At 47.2% G+C, this 11,588-nt stretch overlaps 1 protein-coding gene and 2 long non-coding RNA genes across 3 annotated transcripts in view; 1 reads left to right on the top strand and 2 right to left on the bottom strand.

Moving 5' to 3' along the window:
• Positions 1-11,588, top strand: part of Pebp4 (phosphatidylethanolamine binding protein 4) — a gene marked incomplete at its 5' end in the record, with an annotated part of 217,823 nt that overhangs the window by 163,549 nt on the left and 42,686 nt on the right. The window lies entirely within an intron of this gene.
• LOC115067281 lies at positions 2,813-5,669 on the bottom strand. Its single transcript, XR_003846700.1, has 3 exons — positions 5,414-5,669; positions 4,975-5,255; positions 2,813-3,253 (listed from the first exon to the last, which is right to left on the bottom strand). It is a non-coding gene; the product is annotated as an uncharacterized LOC115067281 (long non-coding RNA).
• LOC103747971 lies at positions 8,347-8,896 on the bottom strand. Its single transcript, XR_607876.3, has 2 exons — positions 8,772-8,896; positions 8,347-8,704 (listed from the first exon to the last, which is right to left on the bottom strand). It is a non-coding gene; the product is annotated as an uncharacterized LOC103747971 (long non-coding RNA).

Raw genomic sequence — 11,588 nt, 5'->3', positions numbered from 1 at the left:
ACACACATAAACACCCATGCAAATGCACATACGAACATGAGCACACACATATACTACACACAAAAGAGAGGAAATAAGAGAGGCTTGTATAGACAAGGTTCTTGTACAGACAGGCTCTATGGCCCTGGCAGGTGTTCAGCATCAGAGCAGCACTCACTCAGTGGGAAACAGCAAGCATGCAAGCCTGAGTCTCCCTTCACCTTCTTATAAAGCCGTTAATGCCATCTGGCCCATGGCCTCGTCTAACCCCAATCACCTCTCAAGGGGAGTCACCTCCAAATACCATCAGAATTTTCATGTAAAGATTAAGTTTTCTTTAGGGGGGGGAGAAGGTATCAGATCCCCTGGAACTGGAGTTTTGGATGATTGTTAGGTGCCATGTGGGTGCTGGGAACAAAACTCCCAGGTCCTCTGGAAGAGCAGCCAGTGCTGAGCTATCTCTTAACTGCTGAGCTATCTCTTAACTGCTGAGCTATCTCTTAACTGCTGAGCTATCTCTTAACTGCTGAGCTATCCCTCCAGCCCCGGCACTGAGTTTTCAATACATGAACTTTGGGGAACACAGTCACACACATTGCCTGAGTTTCCTCCACCCTGAAGAAGGCAAGTCTTCTTCTGATTCCCACAAAGGCACTGGCCATACCAAGTTGTGAACTTCTTCCCGGGGTGGGGCACCTGTTTCCTGTGGGCGCTCAAGTGCCCTCGATTGGGCATGTTGGAAACCGAAGTATTGAAGACAGTATTTCAGGAGGTTAGACTAATCAAAGCAGAGTGGGGTGAGAGGATACGAGGAGAGAGTGTGAGACCTGGAATGAAGGGTGGGGGCAGGAATGGGGAACAATGGGAAGAAAGAGAAGGGTGAAGGGTGCAGACACATAAGCAGGGACAGGAGACTTGGCATCTAGCCAAAGACTGGAAATAGTTAGCTATGTCAGGAAGAACTGGGGGCAATTTCTTTCCCCTTTGGTTATGGCTGCTGTATTTTCTAAATACTCTACACTGAACATATTTCTCTTTTATACAAAGAAAAACAATGAGATTTGTTTTTAAGAAAGGAAGGGACATATGCTAGAGACATTTTGATGGAAGAGCTGACAGAATTTGATATGCGACTAGATAAAGACAATAAAGGAGATAGATGAATCAAAAATAACTCCCAGGTTTTGAGACTGGGTGATAGAGAAAATGACAGAGTATAGGCAGGAGATTGGGGGGGGGGGGGTGCGGGCGGTGGAAGGTTCTATGAGAGGGAGAAGATAGATGTAATGTCAAAGTATGATGTTCCGGCTGCTCACAAGACCATGAAAGACATTCATGTAGCCCAGAGGAGTGGCTCTCAGAAAGAGTCCAGGGTGTCCATGCACAGGCTCTTTGTCAACCTACCAGGTTGGGGAGCAGCCTAAGGCCAAAGACAGATCTCAGAATATCCCTTACTCAAGCCAGAGCTCTAAAAAAGAATGGAGTGTGATGATGTCTCCAAGATAGGTCCCAGAATAAACCCCTGAGGACCAGACCAATTTTCTGGCCTGGGTGATTAGAGTGAAGAAGTAAGGCTGGGCCTCTGGGGATGGGGTTGAGGACGGTTTAATGGCACACCAAGAAAACTAAGCTGGGGGGCCCAAGGATCCTGGTGTCATTGCATTTGGTGAGGTAAGAATGGGAAGCCAGGAAGTTCATCTTTGCAGGATATAGAGAGCGCTTCTCACAGAGAAGGATCTGCCTGAGTCTTAGTGTCCAGTCCATGCTCTTTCTCCCGTTATCCATAACAATACCCCATGCCAAGAAATCCATTCTCCCTGGCTCTGAACTCCACTGTGACCTGCAGGGACTTTGAGCCTGGTAAAGCCCGAGAGACCACCCATCGCATGCCTCACAAACACTGAGGTGGATGGGCTGTTCCCACTGCCCTGTAGAACCATTTGCCTTGTATCTGCTGGTGGTGTGGTTAAGGGTGGGTCTCCTGGGGCTCTGAGTGGCATGCTCCATCCTGACTGGGACCTACAATAAGCCAAGCAGCCAGCCACCCCACACTTCCTACCCTATTCTGCTCTAATTCTTCCCCCTCAGCTATAGCACCTGCCCCCAGGCCTGCCTCTTCAGCAGTGGCCTCAGAAGACGGTATTGACCAGTTTAGGCCCCACCCAGGGATGCGTCACTGTTACCTTGGCAACTGAAGGGGTGGGTTGAAAAGTAACACACAAAGCAAATAAAAAAAGCTCCAAATGTGTGGCTTAGGAACAGCCACCTCAGCATCCTGGGGCCTCAGATTTCAAGGGGGTTGTATATGTATAGCCCCTCTCACTGGGTCTGTTCTGTGAGTACCCCAACCCCAGGCAAAGAACAGTTCCCAACACACCGTGGCCTCATACATGCTCCTACTGTGCTACAGAGCTGTGTCACCAGAAATTAGATCTCTGATGAGGGTCCCATCTGTACAAGTGCTAGTGCTAATGAGGCTGAGATATCAGCCCCCAAAAGTCAGTCATCTCCCAGGGGGCAGATAGCTCAGAGTACTCGAGGAGCCACTGAGTGGAACAGGCAGAAGCAGTGTAATGCAGCCCCATGGGTGGACAAACTCTGCAGGGGAAGGAGGACCTGCTGGGGACCCCAGGGCTCCTGAGTTAATGTCATTATCCCACTGCCCTCTCCAGAGACCTCAGAGCATTTGGGGAACCCCAGCAGGTGCTGAGGAAAGCCCCTTCTAGGTGTTTGACTAGGAGGTATACAGACATTTTTCCTGTCAAGTTACAAACACATATGACAAGGATGCAGATCTTAACTGAACACCTTCATGATATGTTAGCCATGGAGCCACCACCATGCTCAAACCATAGGCTATCTTTAATACCCAAAGAGATCCCCAGACGCCTCCTCTTCAACCACTTCCTCCACTTTGGGGACATCACTCGGACTCCTATCACCACCAGTGGGGCATGTTCTTCAGCACCATTTGATTGGCATCATGTGGCAGGTGCTGTTTTATGTTGTTTGTGGAGATGCAGAAAGCAGTTAGTCACTTCCTCAGCTCTGTGAGGTGGACCTAGCATGTATCAGCTTCTCAAAAAACTTTGGTGTCTGGAATCGTCTGTCTCTCAGTCAGGGGCTTGTGATCAGGACCTCCAGGACATCCGTGATCCCATGACCAAATAAACATATGCCTATGGAGCCAGGCCCAATTCCCAGGTGCTCCCTCTTCTTCACGTGAGAATGACAGCAGGTCTGAAGCCATGATTGGGATAACCTTGAATTCCCTCTAATTTACACAAAAGAAAAAAATAGGGGGGAATTATTCGAAAACTGCAACACTTTATTATTAGTAACGTATTTGTCTGTGATACATCTCACAACTGCTGGTCCCACACCAGCGTGTCACAGCTTTGAGGCTGAGAACTGCTAGTCTAAGTGGTGTGATTTCAGAAGTAAAGGAAGGCCACTTCCTGCCCCCAAAATATCTCCTGTCTCCACCCCAGTGCTTTCCCCTGAAGTTTTGCCTCAGTCGATCTATTGCACTCTGTAAAACAGCCCAGCACCCTCTTTTAAAATATGAGGATTAGCTTGGCATGATGCATGTCTTTAATCCCAGCACTTGGGAGGCAGAGGCAGGTAGATTTCTGTGAGATCGAGGTCAGCCTGGTTTACAAAGGGAATGGGAGATAATTCGTTAAGGCCACAGTACCCTTAGTGGGACTTATAGAGGAGCAGGAAACTCATATGCCACACCCTCACACTTGTGTGGTACACTCTCCACACCCTCAATAAGATAAGGAGGGTGGTACTAATTGTCTTTACTTTTTCACACAAGAAACCGAGGCATGTGGAGGTTACAGAACAATCTGACTGCAGAGGCAATCAGTCAAACCCAGTTTGGCCTCTTACAAAGCTTGTACTGTGACCTAACCTGGAGGGAACAGGATGGCCTAGGCATCTCTGAACTAGGATGGAGAAGCCCGCACCCAGGAGAAAGATGACACCCTGGGACATAAAGTGTTGGATAACAAAGGAGCATCTTAATCCTGCATGGCGCATTCCCCAGGCAGGCTTCTTCTGCACTAGGAGCTCTGGGGTGCCCTCCATGCTTACCCACACCTGCTCCAGTCTTGGTTACCATCAAGACCAGGTACAGGCATCATATGCATCAAGACACATCCTAAAAGACAGGTGAGCATATATTTCTGTCCCTAAAGGGACAGTTTCTTCCTGCACCCCTTGGGACACAGAGCAATGTTCATTTGGAAACTTTATGGAATATTTACTCCGTATCAAATGCTTTATGTGTGTTATTTCAATCTCTGCAGTAACCCTGTAGAATAGGCATTCCAGGCTTCATTTGTAAATGAAAAGACCTGTGCTCATACAGTTAGGTAAATCACTAGAGACCACAAGCTCCGTGAAGGCAAGAATGCTAACCAACATGGTGTTGTGCTGGATACCTTTAGTTGTCGATTGGACACACCTAGGTTGAGGGAGCCTCAACTTGGGACTTGCCTCCATTGGACCGGCCTCTGGCCATGTCTGTAGGGCATTTCCTTGATTGTTGAGTGCTGTGGGAGGGCCCAGCCACTGTGGGTGGTGCCACCCCTGGGCAGGTGGGCCTGTATTGTATAAGAAAGCAGGCTGAGCTTGGGTCAGGGGAACCAGCCAGTAGGCAGCGTCTTTCCCTGTGTGTGCTTCAGCTCCTGCCTCCAGGTACCTGCCTCGACTTCCCTTGATGATGGACTGTGCTGTAAGCCAAATAAACCCTTTCCTTCCCAAATTGGTTTTGGTCAGTGCTTTTAGCACAGCAATAGAGGTAACTGGTAACTAAGACAGATGGGTACCTCTTGCCACCTTTTTCCTCCTTCTTTCTAGTTTCTTCTTTCTTTCTTGTTTGGGTCTCATTCCCAATGCAAGGGCTTCACTTCAAAGTCACACATACCATATACTCAGGTGTGCCTGACCCTTAAAAGCACATCCTTTCTACCACGTCCTGGTTACCTGAAGGCCTCACTGCAGCAGGCCTGGCCAGAGATGCAGCATGAGGGTGAGGAATGAGGCAAGGGCTTGACAAGGGAGCAGGGACCATCCAAGCAGGTCAAGGAGCTGGTGCCTAGATTTGCTAGTGTGAAGCAAGAGCTCTCCTTCCAAAACAGCATCTGTACCACCCATGATTCCACTACGATACATTTCTTCCTTGGGGGCCCAAATGTGGAGAATCATGATTGCACAATTTACCAAACTTGTATCCGGGACCTAGTCCATGCCACGGTCATGTTGAGCTAGAAGATAACAAAATAAATAAAATGTTGCTGTATCTTCAAGTTCTAGAAAAGAGTGAAAAGTCTTCAAAGCCATAGCAATCAATGGGCCATAGAGGACGCTCATCCAGAGTGTACAGTCAATATCTGAAAGGCCGTAGGCGTATGCATCTACTCACGTTGGTATGCTATCCTAGAATCGTCAGAGAAGCTTGTGGAAGAGAATTTAATAGGAGAGTGCCCAGGTGAAATCCTTCTTCTTTGGCAGCAGCAGCCACGGGAGAGGAGAGAGCAGAAACCGGAGCCTATGGGAAGGTGGTCCCAGCTGTCCTGAACGGGGCTCGTGTATAACCTCATTTGTCTCTGTTCTAGTCTGCCTTCAATTGCTGTGACGAAACACTCCAACCAATACCAGCTTGGGGAGGATAGGGTTTATTTGGCTCACATCTCCTGGGTCATGGTTCATCAGGGAGCCCAAGGTCAGAATTCAGGGCAGGAACCTGGAGGCAGCAGCTGAAACACAGGCCATGGAAGAACACTGCTTACTGACTTGCTCCCCTGGACCCTGCTCAACCTGCTTTCTTATACAATACAGGACAACCTGCCTGGGGTGGTACCACCCACAGTGGGCTGGGGCCTCCCACAACACTCAAACTCAATAAAAATGCCCCCACAGACATGGCCATGGGCCAGTCCAATGGAGGCCATTCCCCAACCGAGGCTCCCTTTACCCAGGTGTGTCAAGTTGACAACTAAAGCTGTCCAGCACAGTCTCTAAGAGGAGACGTTCCTAAGAAAGATCTGAGAGCTTAATGACTACTAGTGGGGAAGGTAACGAAGAGAGAACATTCAACAAGATCCCTGCCAGGGCCAACAACATGACTTGAAGGACTTGGTCCTTCCTTGGCAACATGGAACCTGGGCCTGCCTATAATGAGAGAAGTCAATCAGCTCTTCCCATTGGCCCGTCTATGTAGCCTCATGGCCAGGGTCAGTCCCAAGGATTATGACCGCCATACCAAGAGTTGATTGGTATCCAGATCAAAGGTGGGAAAGAGGTACCAGCTAGGGACAGGGATGATCACCGTTTGTCCTATCCCAAGACACGGTCCCTGATCCTCATTCCGCACCTGCCCCCAGGGACCTTCTGAGATCATGTCACAAGGTGAGAGTGGGACCATCAGTCAGTAAGACTCCAAATCCCCAGTGTGTATTTCACTGTCCCATCAGATCTCACACCAGTTTCAAAGATGAAGTCATTAGGACATCAATCCCTTTAAGGTCAAGGGAATGCACTGGTCCTGGTACCTGGGTTTGGGTTGTGACCAATGCAGTGACCGGGGGGCTATTGGCTAGCTCAGTGCTGGCCCAAACCCATCATTAGCTAGCTGCTAGCATATACAGTGACAGCTCAGCATTGGGCCTGGGTTTGAGACAGCATGGTAAAAAGCAGAGAACAGTATATCCCAGAGAAAGGAACAGATACCAAGGCATTCTGCTTAGTTTACGCAGGGGAGAGAGGGAGAGAAGAGGGAGAGAGAGCTTTAGACTTACCTGGGCCCTGCTAACCCAGGAGCATCCCAGTTCCAGGAGCCTCAAGTATTGAATACAGTTGGAGAAAAGAAACTCAAATTTACTGTCACTTTTCCTTCATCCTTGATATATTTCATTACATGATTTTCCATAAGCAAAATGGGCAGGAAATGTGAGACATCATGCCAAGGGAGCAACAGGCCAAGGCTCTGAGAAGCATTCCTCCTGGAGAAGCCAGGCCTGAAGACGAATCCTATCTTTCCCTGGGTGTGAACTCTTTGAGAGCAGAGACCGTGTGTCTGTGACAGACAGGGGTCACCTGATAAAAGCTCTGGGTATGAGTGAGATGCATTTGGCAGCAGCCAGGCAGGAGGGAAATTAATCTCAGTCTGCGGGGCCAAAGGTAGAACCACAGCTAAAATACTTATTGGAAAGACAAGTTTTAGTTTTGGTTTTGGTTTTGTTGGTTTTGATTTGTGTGTGTGTGTGTGTGTGTGTGTGTGTGTGTGTGTGTGTGTGCAATACTAGAGCTTAAACCCGGGGCCTTGCACATGCTCAGCAAGTGCTCTATCATTGAACCATAACCCCAGCCATCTTTTATAAATATTTAGTGTGTGTGTGTGTGTGTGTGTGTGTGTGTGTGTATGTGTGATGTTTGTACATGTTTCTGTGTGAGGATACATCCATGTCATGGCATACATGTAGAAGTCAGAGGATAAACTCGGGTTGTCATCCTTACCATCCACCTTGTTCTTGAGGCAGGATCTCCATTGTTGGCTATTGTACTATGTACTCCACACAAGCTGGCCTGTGAATTTCCAGAGGATTCTCCTATCTCGGCCTCCCATCCTGTCATAGGAGTGCTGGGATTACAGACACACACCACTTCATCCAGCTTGTACATGGGTTCTGGGGATCCAAACCCATATTGTCAGACTTTCACAGCAAGCACTTTTACTCACTGAACCATTTCCCCATCCCCCATGGAGCCCTTAGTACTTTTCATGTTGAGACAGGGTCTTGCTAAATTGCCAAGACTAGACTTGAACTCACTCTGTAGCCCAGGCAGACCTTGAATTTTCGATCTTCCTCATCAGCCTCCCAAGTACCTTGACTTACAGGCCTATGTCACCAAACTCAGCTAGTTCTTTCAGTTCATTTCACGGGGATAGTGCTCAGCCGAAAGGAAGAGCTTGACACTAATTCACATTTGCTGTTAACTGTGACACATTTTGCTTTTTGATTAAATCTTTGATATGGAATTCTTAGATGTGTAAGTCAGCTTATATAATATATAACATAATTTTACATATTAATTTAATCACAGTTAAAGAAAACATCTTGAATATGTTATTAATATGTCACTACATATTAATGAAATGCCTATGACTTGGGAAGCTTTAGAATAGCACCTTAAAAGTCATATACACAGAAAGTAATGAAAGAGCTTCTGCAATCCATGTCCCGTTTATAAGCACTGATGTAGCTATCTTTAAATCTCTACCCAGACAGAATGTGCTTGATATTGTGCTTTGTTGCGCCCACCCTGGCCAGCAAGGAAGACACAACCTCCGGTTCCTTCTCGTCAGCAATCTTTATTGCAGGAATCAAGTTGAGTTACAGCGATGTCGTGGACGGCGAGCCCCGATCCACCTCGGGAGCAAGCTTATATATATTTCAGGCAGGGGAGAGAAATCTATCCCCTATTGGAGGATTTACTGGCTGCCAACCGTCACCTTATATTTCAGGCAGGGGAGAGAAATCTATCCCCTATTGGAGGATTTACTGGCTGCCAACCGTCACCTTATATTTCAGGCAGGGGAGAGAAATCTATCCCCTATTGGAGGATTTACTGGCTGCCAACCGTCACCTTATATTTCAGGCAGGGGAGAGAAATCTATCCCCTATTGGAGGATTTACTGGCTGCCAACCGTCACCTTATATTTCAGGCAGGGGAGAGAAATCTATCCCCTATTGGAGGATTTACTGGCTGCCAACCGTCACCTTATAAGGAAGGCAAGCATACTAGTCCCCTTAGATTGGCCAAGCTGGCGTGTCATCTGTAACCAGGAAGAGACAGCTGGAACAGGATCGAGCTAAGATGGCGGAATGCGGAAGTATGTGGATGCTACCACACTGGCAGACTGGGACTAACACGTATAATCCTCCTCACAAAACCCTATAAGGCAGGCATTCAATTATTACCAGTGTACAGGCAAGGAGAAAACAGAAGTAAAACAAAACAAAACATTGACACTTATCCAAAGACTGCTAAGTAGCAGGTGGCTGTGCAAGATTTGAAGTCAAAAGTGCTGACTCCAGCATTCACCGCCCTTGAACACCTTCCAGACAATAGATATATACAATATTGATTTGACCACCATGGGAAGGGACCCAGAGCCCAGAACAAACATGCTCATAGGGGAGGACATTGTAGAGAGGACCCATCAGCACCAAGAGAGGTAGATTCACTGACTTCCAGCTCTCAGAAAGATAACTGTCCTTTATTCCTTTGCCCTTGGTCATACTTGTAAAGGAATTGTTGCTTGGAGCTACTCTATCTGAAGTGGATGCTGGCCTGGGAGTCAGGAGCTGAGAGTCCAGCTGTAACTGCAGATGACTGTATAATAGAAAACAATGTTCCCAGTGTCTCTGTCAAGGTCCTCCAGCTCTAAAACAAAGAATGAAGGTGGTCTCTAATCCCTTTAGCTCCCAGATGTGAAGTTCAGTGTACAGATAAAAAGGAAGACCACAGAAGAAACATGGCTCTACTCTGATAGTTTTGTTTGTTGTTGATGTTTTTGTTGTTGTTTGAGACAGGGTCTCAGGTAGCCCAGGCTGGCCTCACACTATTTATGTAGTCAAGTATGACCTTGAACTCCTGATCCTACGTCCACCTCCCAAGTGCTATGATTGCAGGCATGTGCAGGCTCTGCTACTTCACACACAAGTAGCTCTATCTTTCGGAGACCAGCAGTCTTGTATTTTTAAGCCTGGCCGAGAAGACCCCAGATGAGTCAACATCAGGCCATCCATCTCTGTAGAACTTGGCCTTTTCTTCCCTTCCGGACTTCAGATCTGAGAATCTAGGGCATCTCAACCTTGCTTCCCTTCAACCATAGGCAAGGGTGAATGTGAGAAAGACCCAGAAAAGCTGATGGAGAAGAATGCTGGCAACATCTGTAGACAGGTATTTGTGAAGGAATGTCCCCCCATCTTGTGGCTTTGCACCCCTGGGTTGCTTTACAGATATATATTTATATACATATAAATATCTTTTTTCCCCTGAGGGACAATGAAACTCAGCCAAGTGGGAATTCAGCGTGATCTGGTAGGGTTTGTAGCAAAGGAATTTTACTGGGGTGGGGAGAGAAATTGTGTATTCAGGACACTGCCTGGTGAGTAAACACAACACACAGCTCCCCAGAATACACACGATTTCCTTTCTTTATTTTCTTTAAATTAACCAAGGGTGTATTGTTTTTCTCCTTTTGCCAATTTAAATTGTATTTTTTCCCTTTTAAGACAATAAGCAAACTAACAGTAGGGGTTAAACAATTTGTTAAGGGGTGGTGGGTAGAGTTAGGGCTTAGAAGGGGGGTAGGGGACTAAAATCTGCCAGTAGCAGCAATAAATGCAGAGTTATGCCTTAGGCATAATATATCAAAGAAAATATAATGCATCCAGCTTAAAACTAATGATTGCCATATAATTAGATGAAAAGCATTGTGCTATAAATGTGTATTCTTTAGCGTGCTGTGATTTTACTGTAAAAAGAGAGAGAGAGAGAGAGAGAGAGAGAGAGAGAGAGAGCACGAGAAAGAAGGAGACAGAAAAACACAGAGCCCAGCAACATACTATAAAAAGAACCCTCTGTTGACTTCTCTGCTGTTTAGTATTCCTTGGCTGTTCTCCCTTGGGAGTGTGTAATTAGTACTTTATGAAGAGTACATTTAAAGCAGTTTAATATTCACCTCATTCAATCTGAAACAATGTGATCCATGCTTAGACAAATCAGTGCTCCTTGCTGACATAATCTGTCAGAACATTACCTCTGAAAAGACCTTTCAAGAGGTTCGGCTGTTAATTAGTTGTCTATCATGTATAAACAGAGCAGTGAGCAGAAGGGCCTCGACAGGCCAGAGGGATACGTTGGGAAATGCATTTTGTATGAACGCGGCTTGCTGGGGAGGCTTCTCACTCTCCCGCCTCTCCCTCCCCCCGCCCCAGCCTTGCTTCACACGTCTGCAACCACACACACGTCTTGGGCATCTTCCGGGCAGCAAGGAGCTTTCCGGTTGGCAGCAGGGGGCACCGCCAGTCACTAGAGTGAGCTGTAAATGATGCTAGAGATGGTCTCACACATACACACCACTCCACAACTCCCCAGCCAGGCCCACCTGCAAGGTGTGACAGTTGTCGCTTCTCCGGCCCAGGGTGCGTGCCCTCACAAGCCTACCTGAGCATGACCAGAGGCTCTGGGTTTTGAGTAGAACTGGCTCCATGCCCCATGGGCAAAGAGGGCCAGGCAGAAAATGAAGATCTAATGTGTCTCTCCTTGGTCACCACAAAACAAGACTAATGCAAATGGGTGTTTATACATTGCAACCCCCTTGGATGCCCTGGACTCCAAGAATACTGGCAATGTTCAGAGTCCTGTTTAAGGACGCATAGCCCAGCCCTACCTTCAGGGAGTACCTTTGCCCAAGTCATCCTACAAGGGTGAGTGTGGGGTCTTCCTATATGTGTTTCCTAAGAATCTGAAAAGCTCCTCTTTATTCCAAGCATAGAACACCTAACTGTAGGAGATGCTTCCCAAAA

The sequence above is a fragment of the Nannospalax galili genome, unplaced genomic scaffold, assembly GCF_000622305.1.
Source record: "Nannospalax galili isolate Female #2095 unplaced genomic scaffold, S.galili_v1.0 scaffold291, whole genome shotgun sequence".
NCBI classification, from domain to species: Eukaryota; Metazoa; Chordata; class Mammalia; order Rodentia; family Spalacidae; genus Nannospalax; species Nannospalax galili.
Note: the sequence above shows the minus strand (reverse complement) of the source record. Positions and strands in the feature narration are given on the sequence as shown.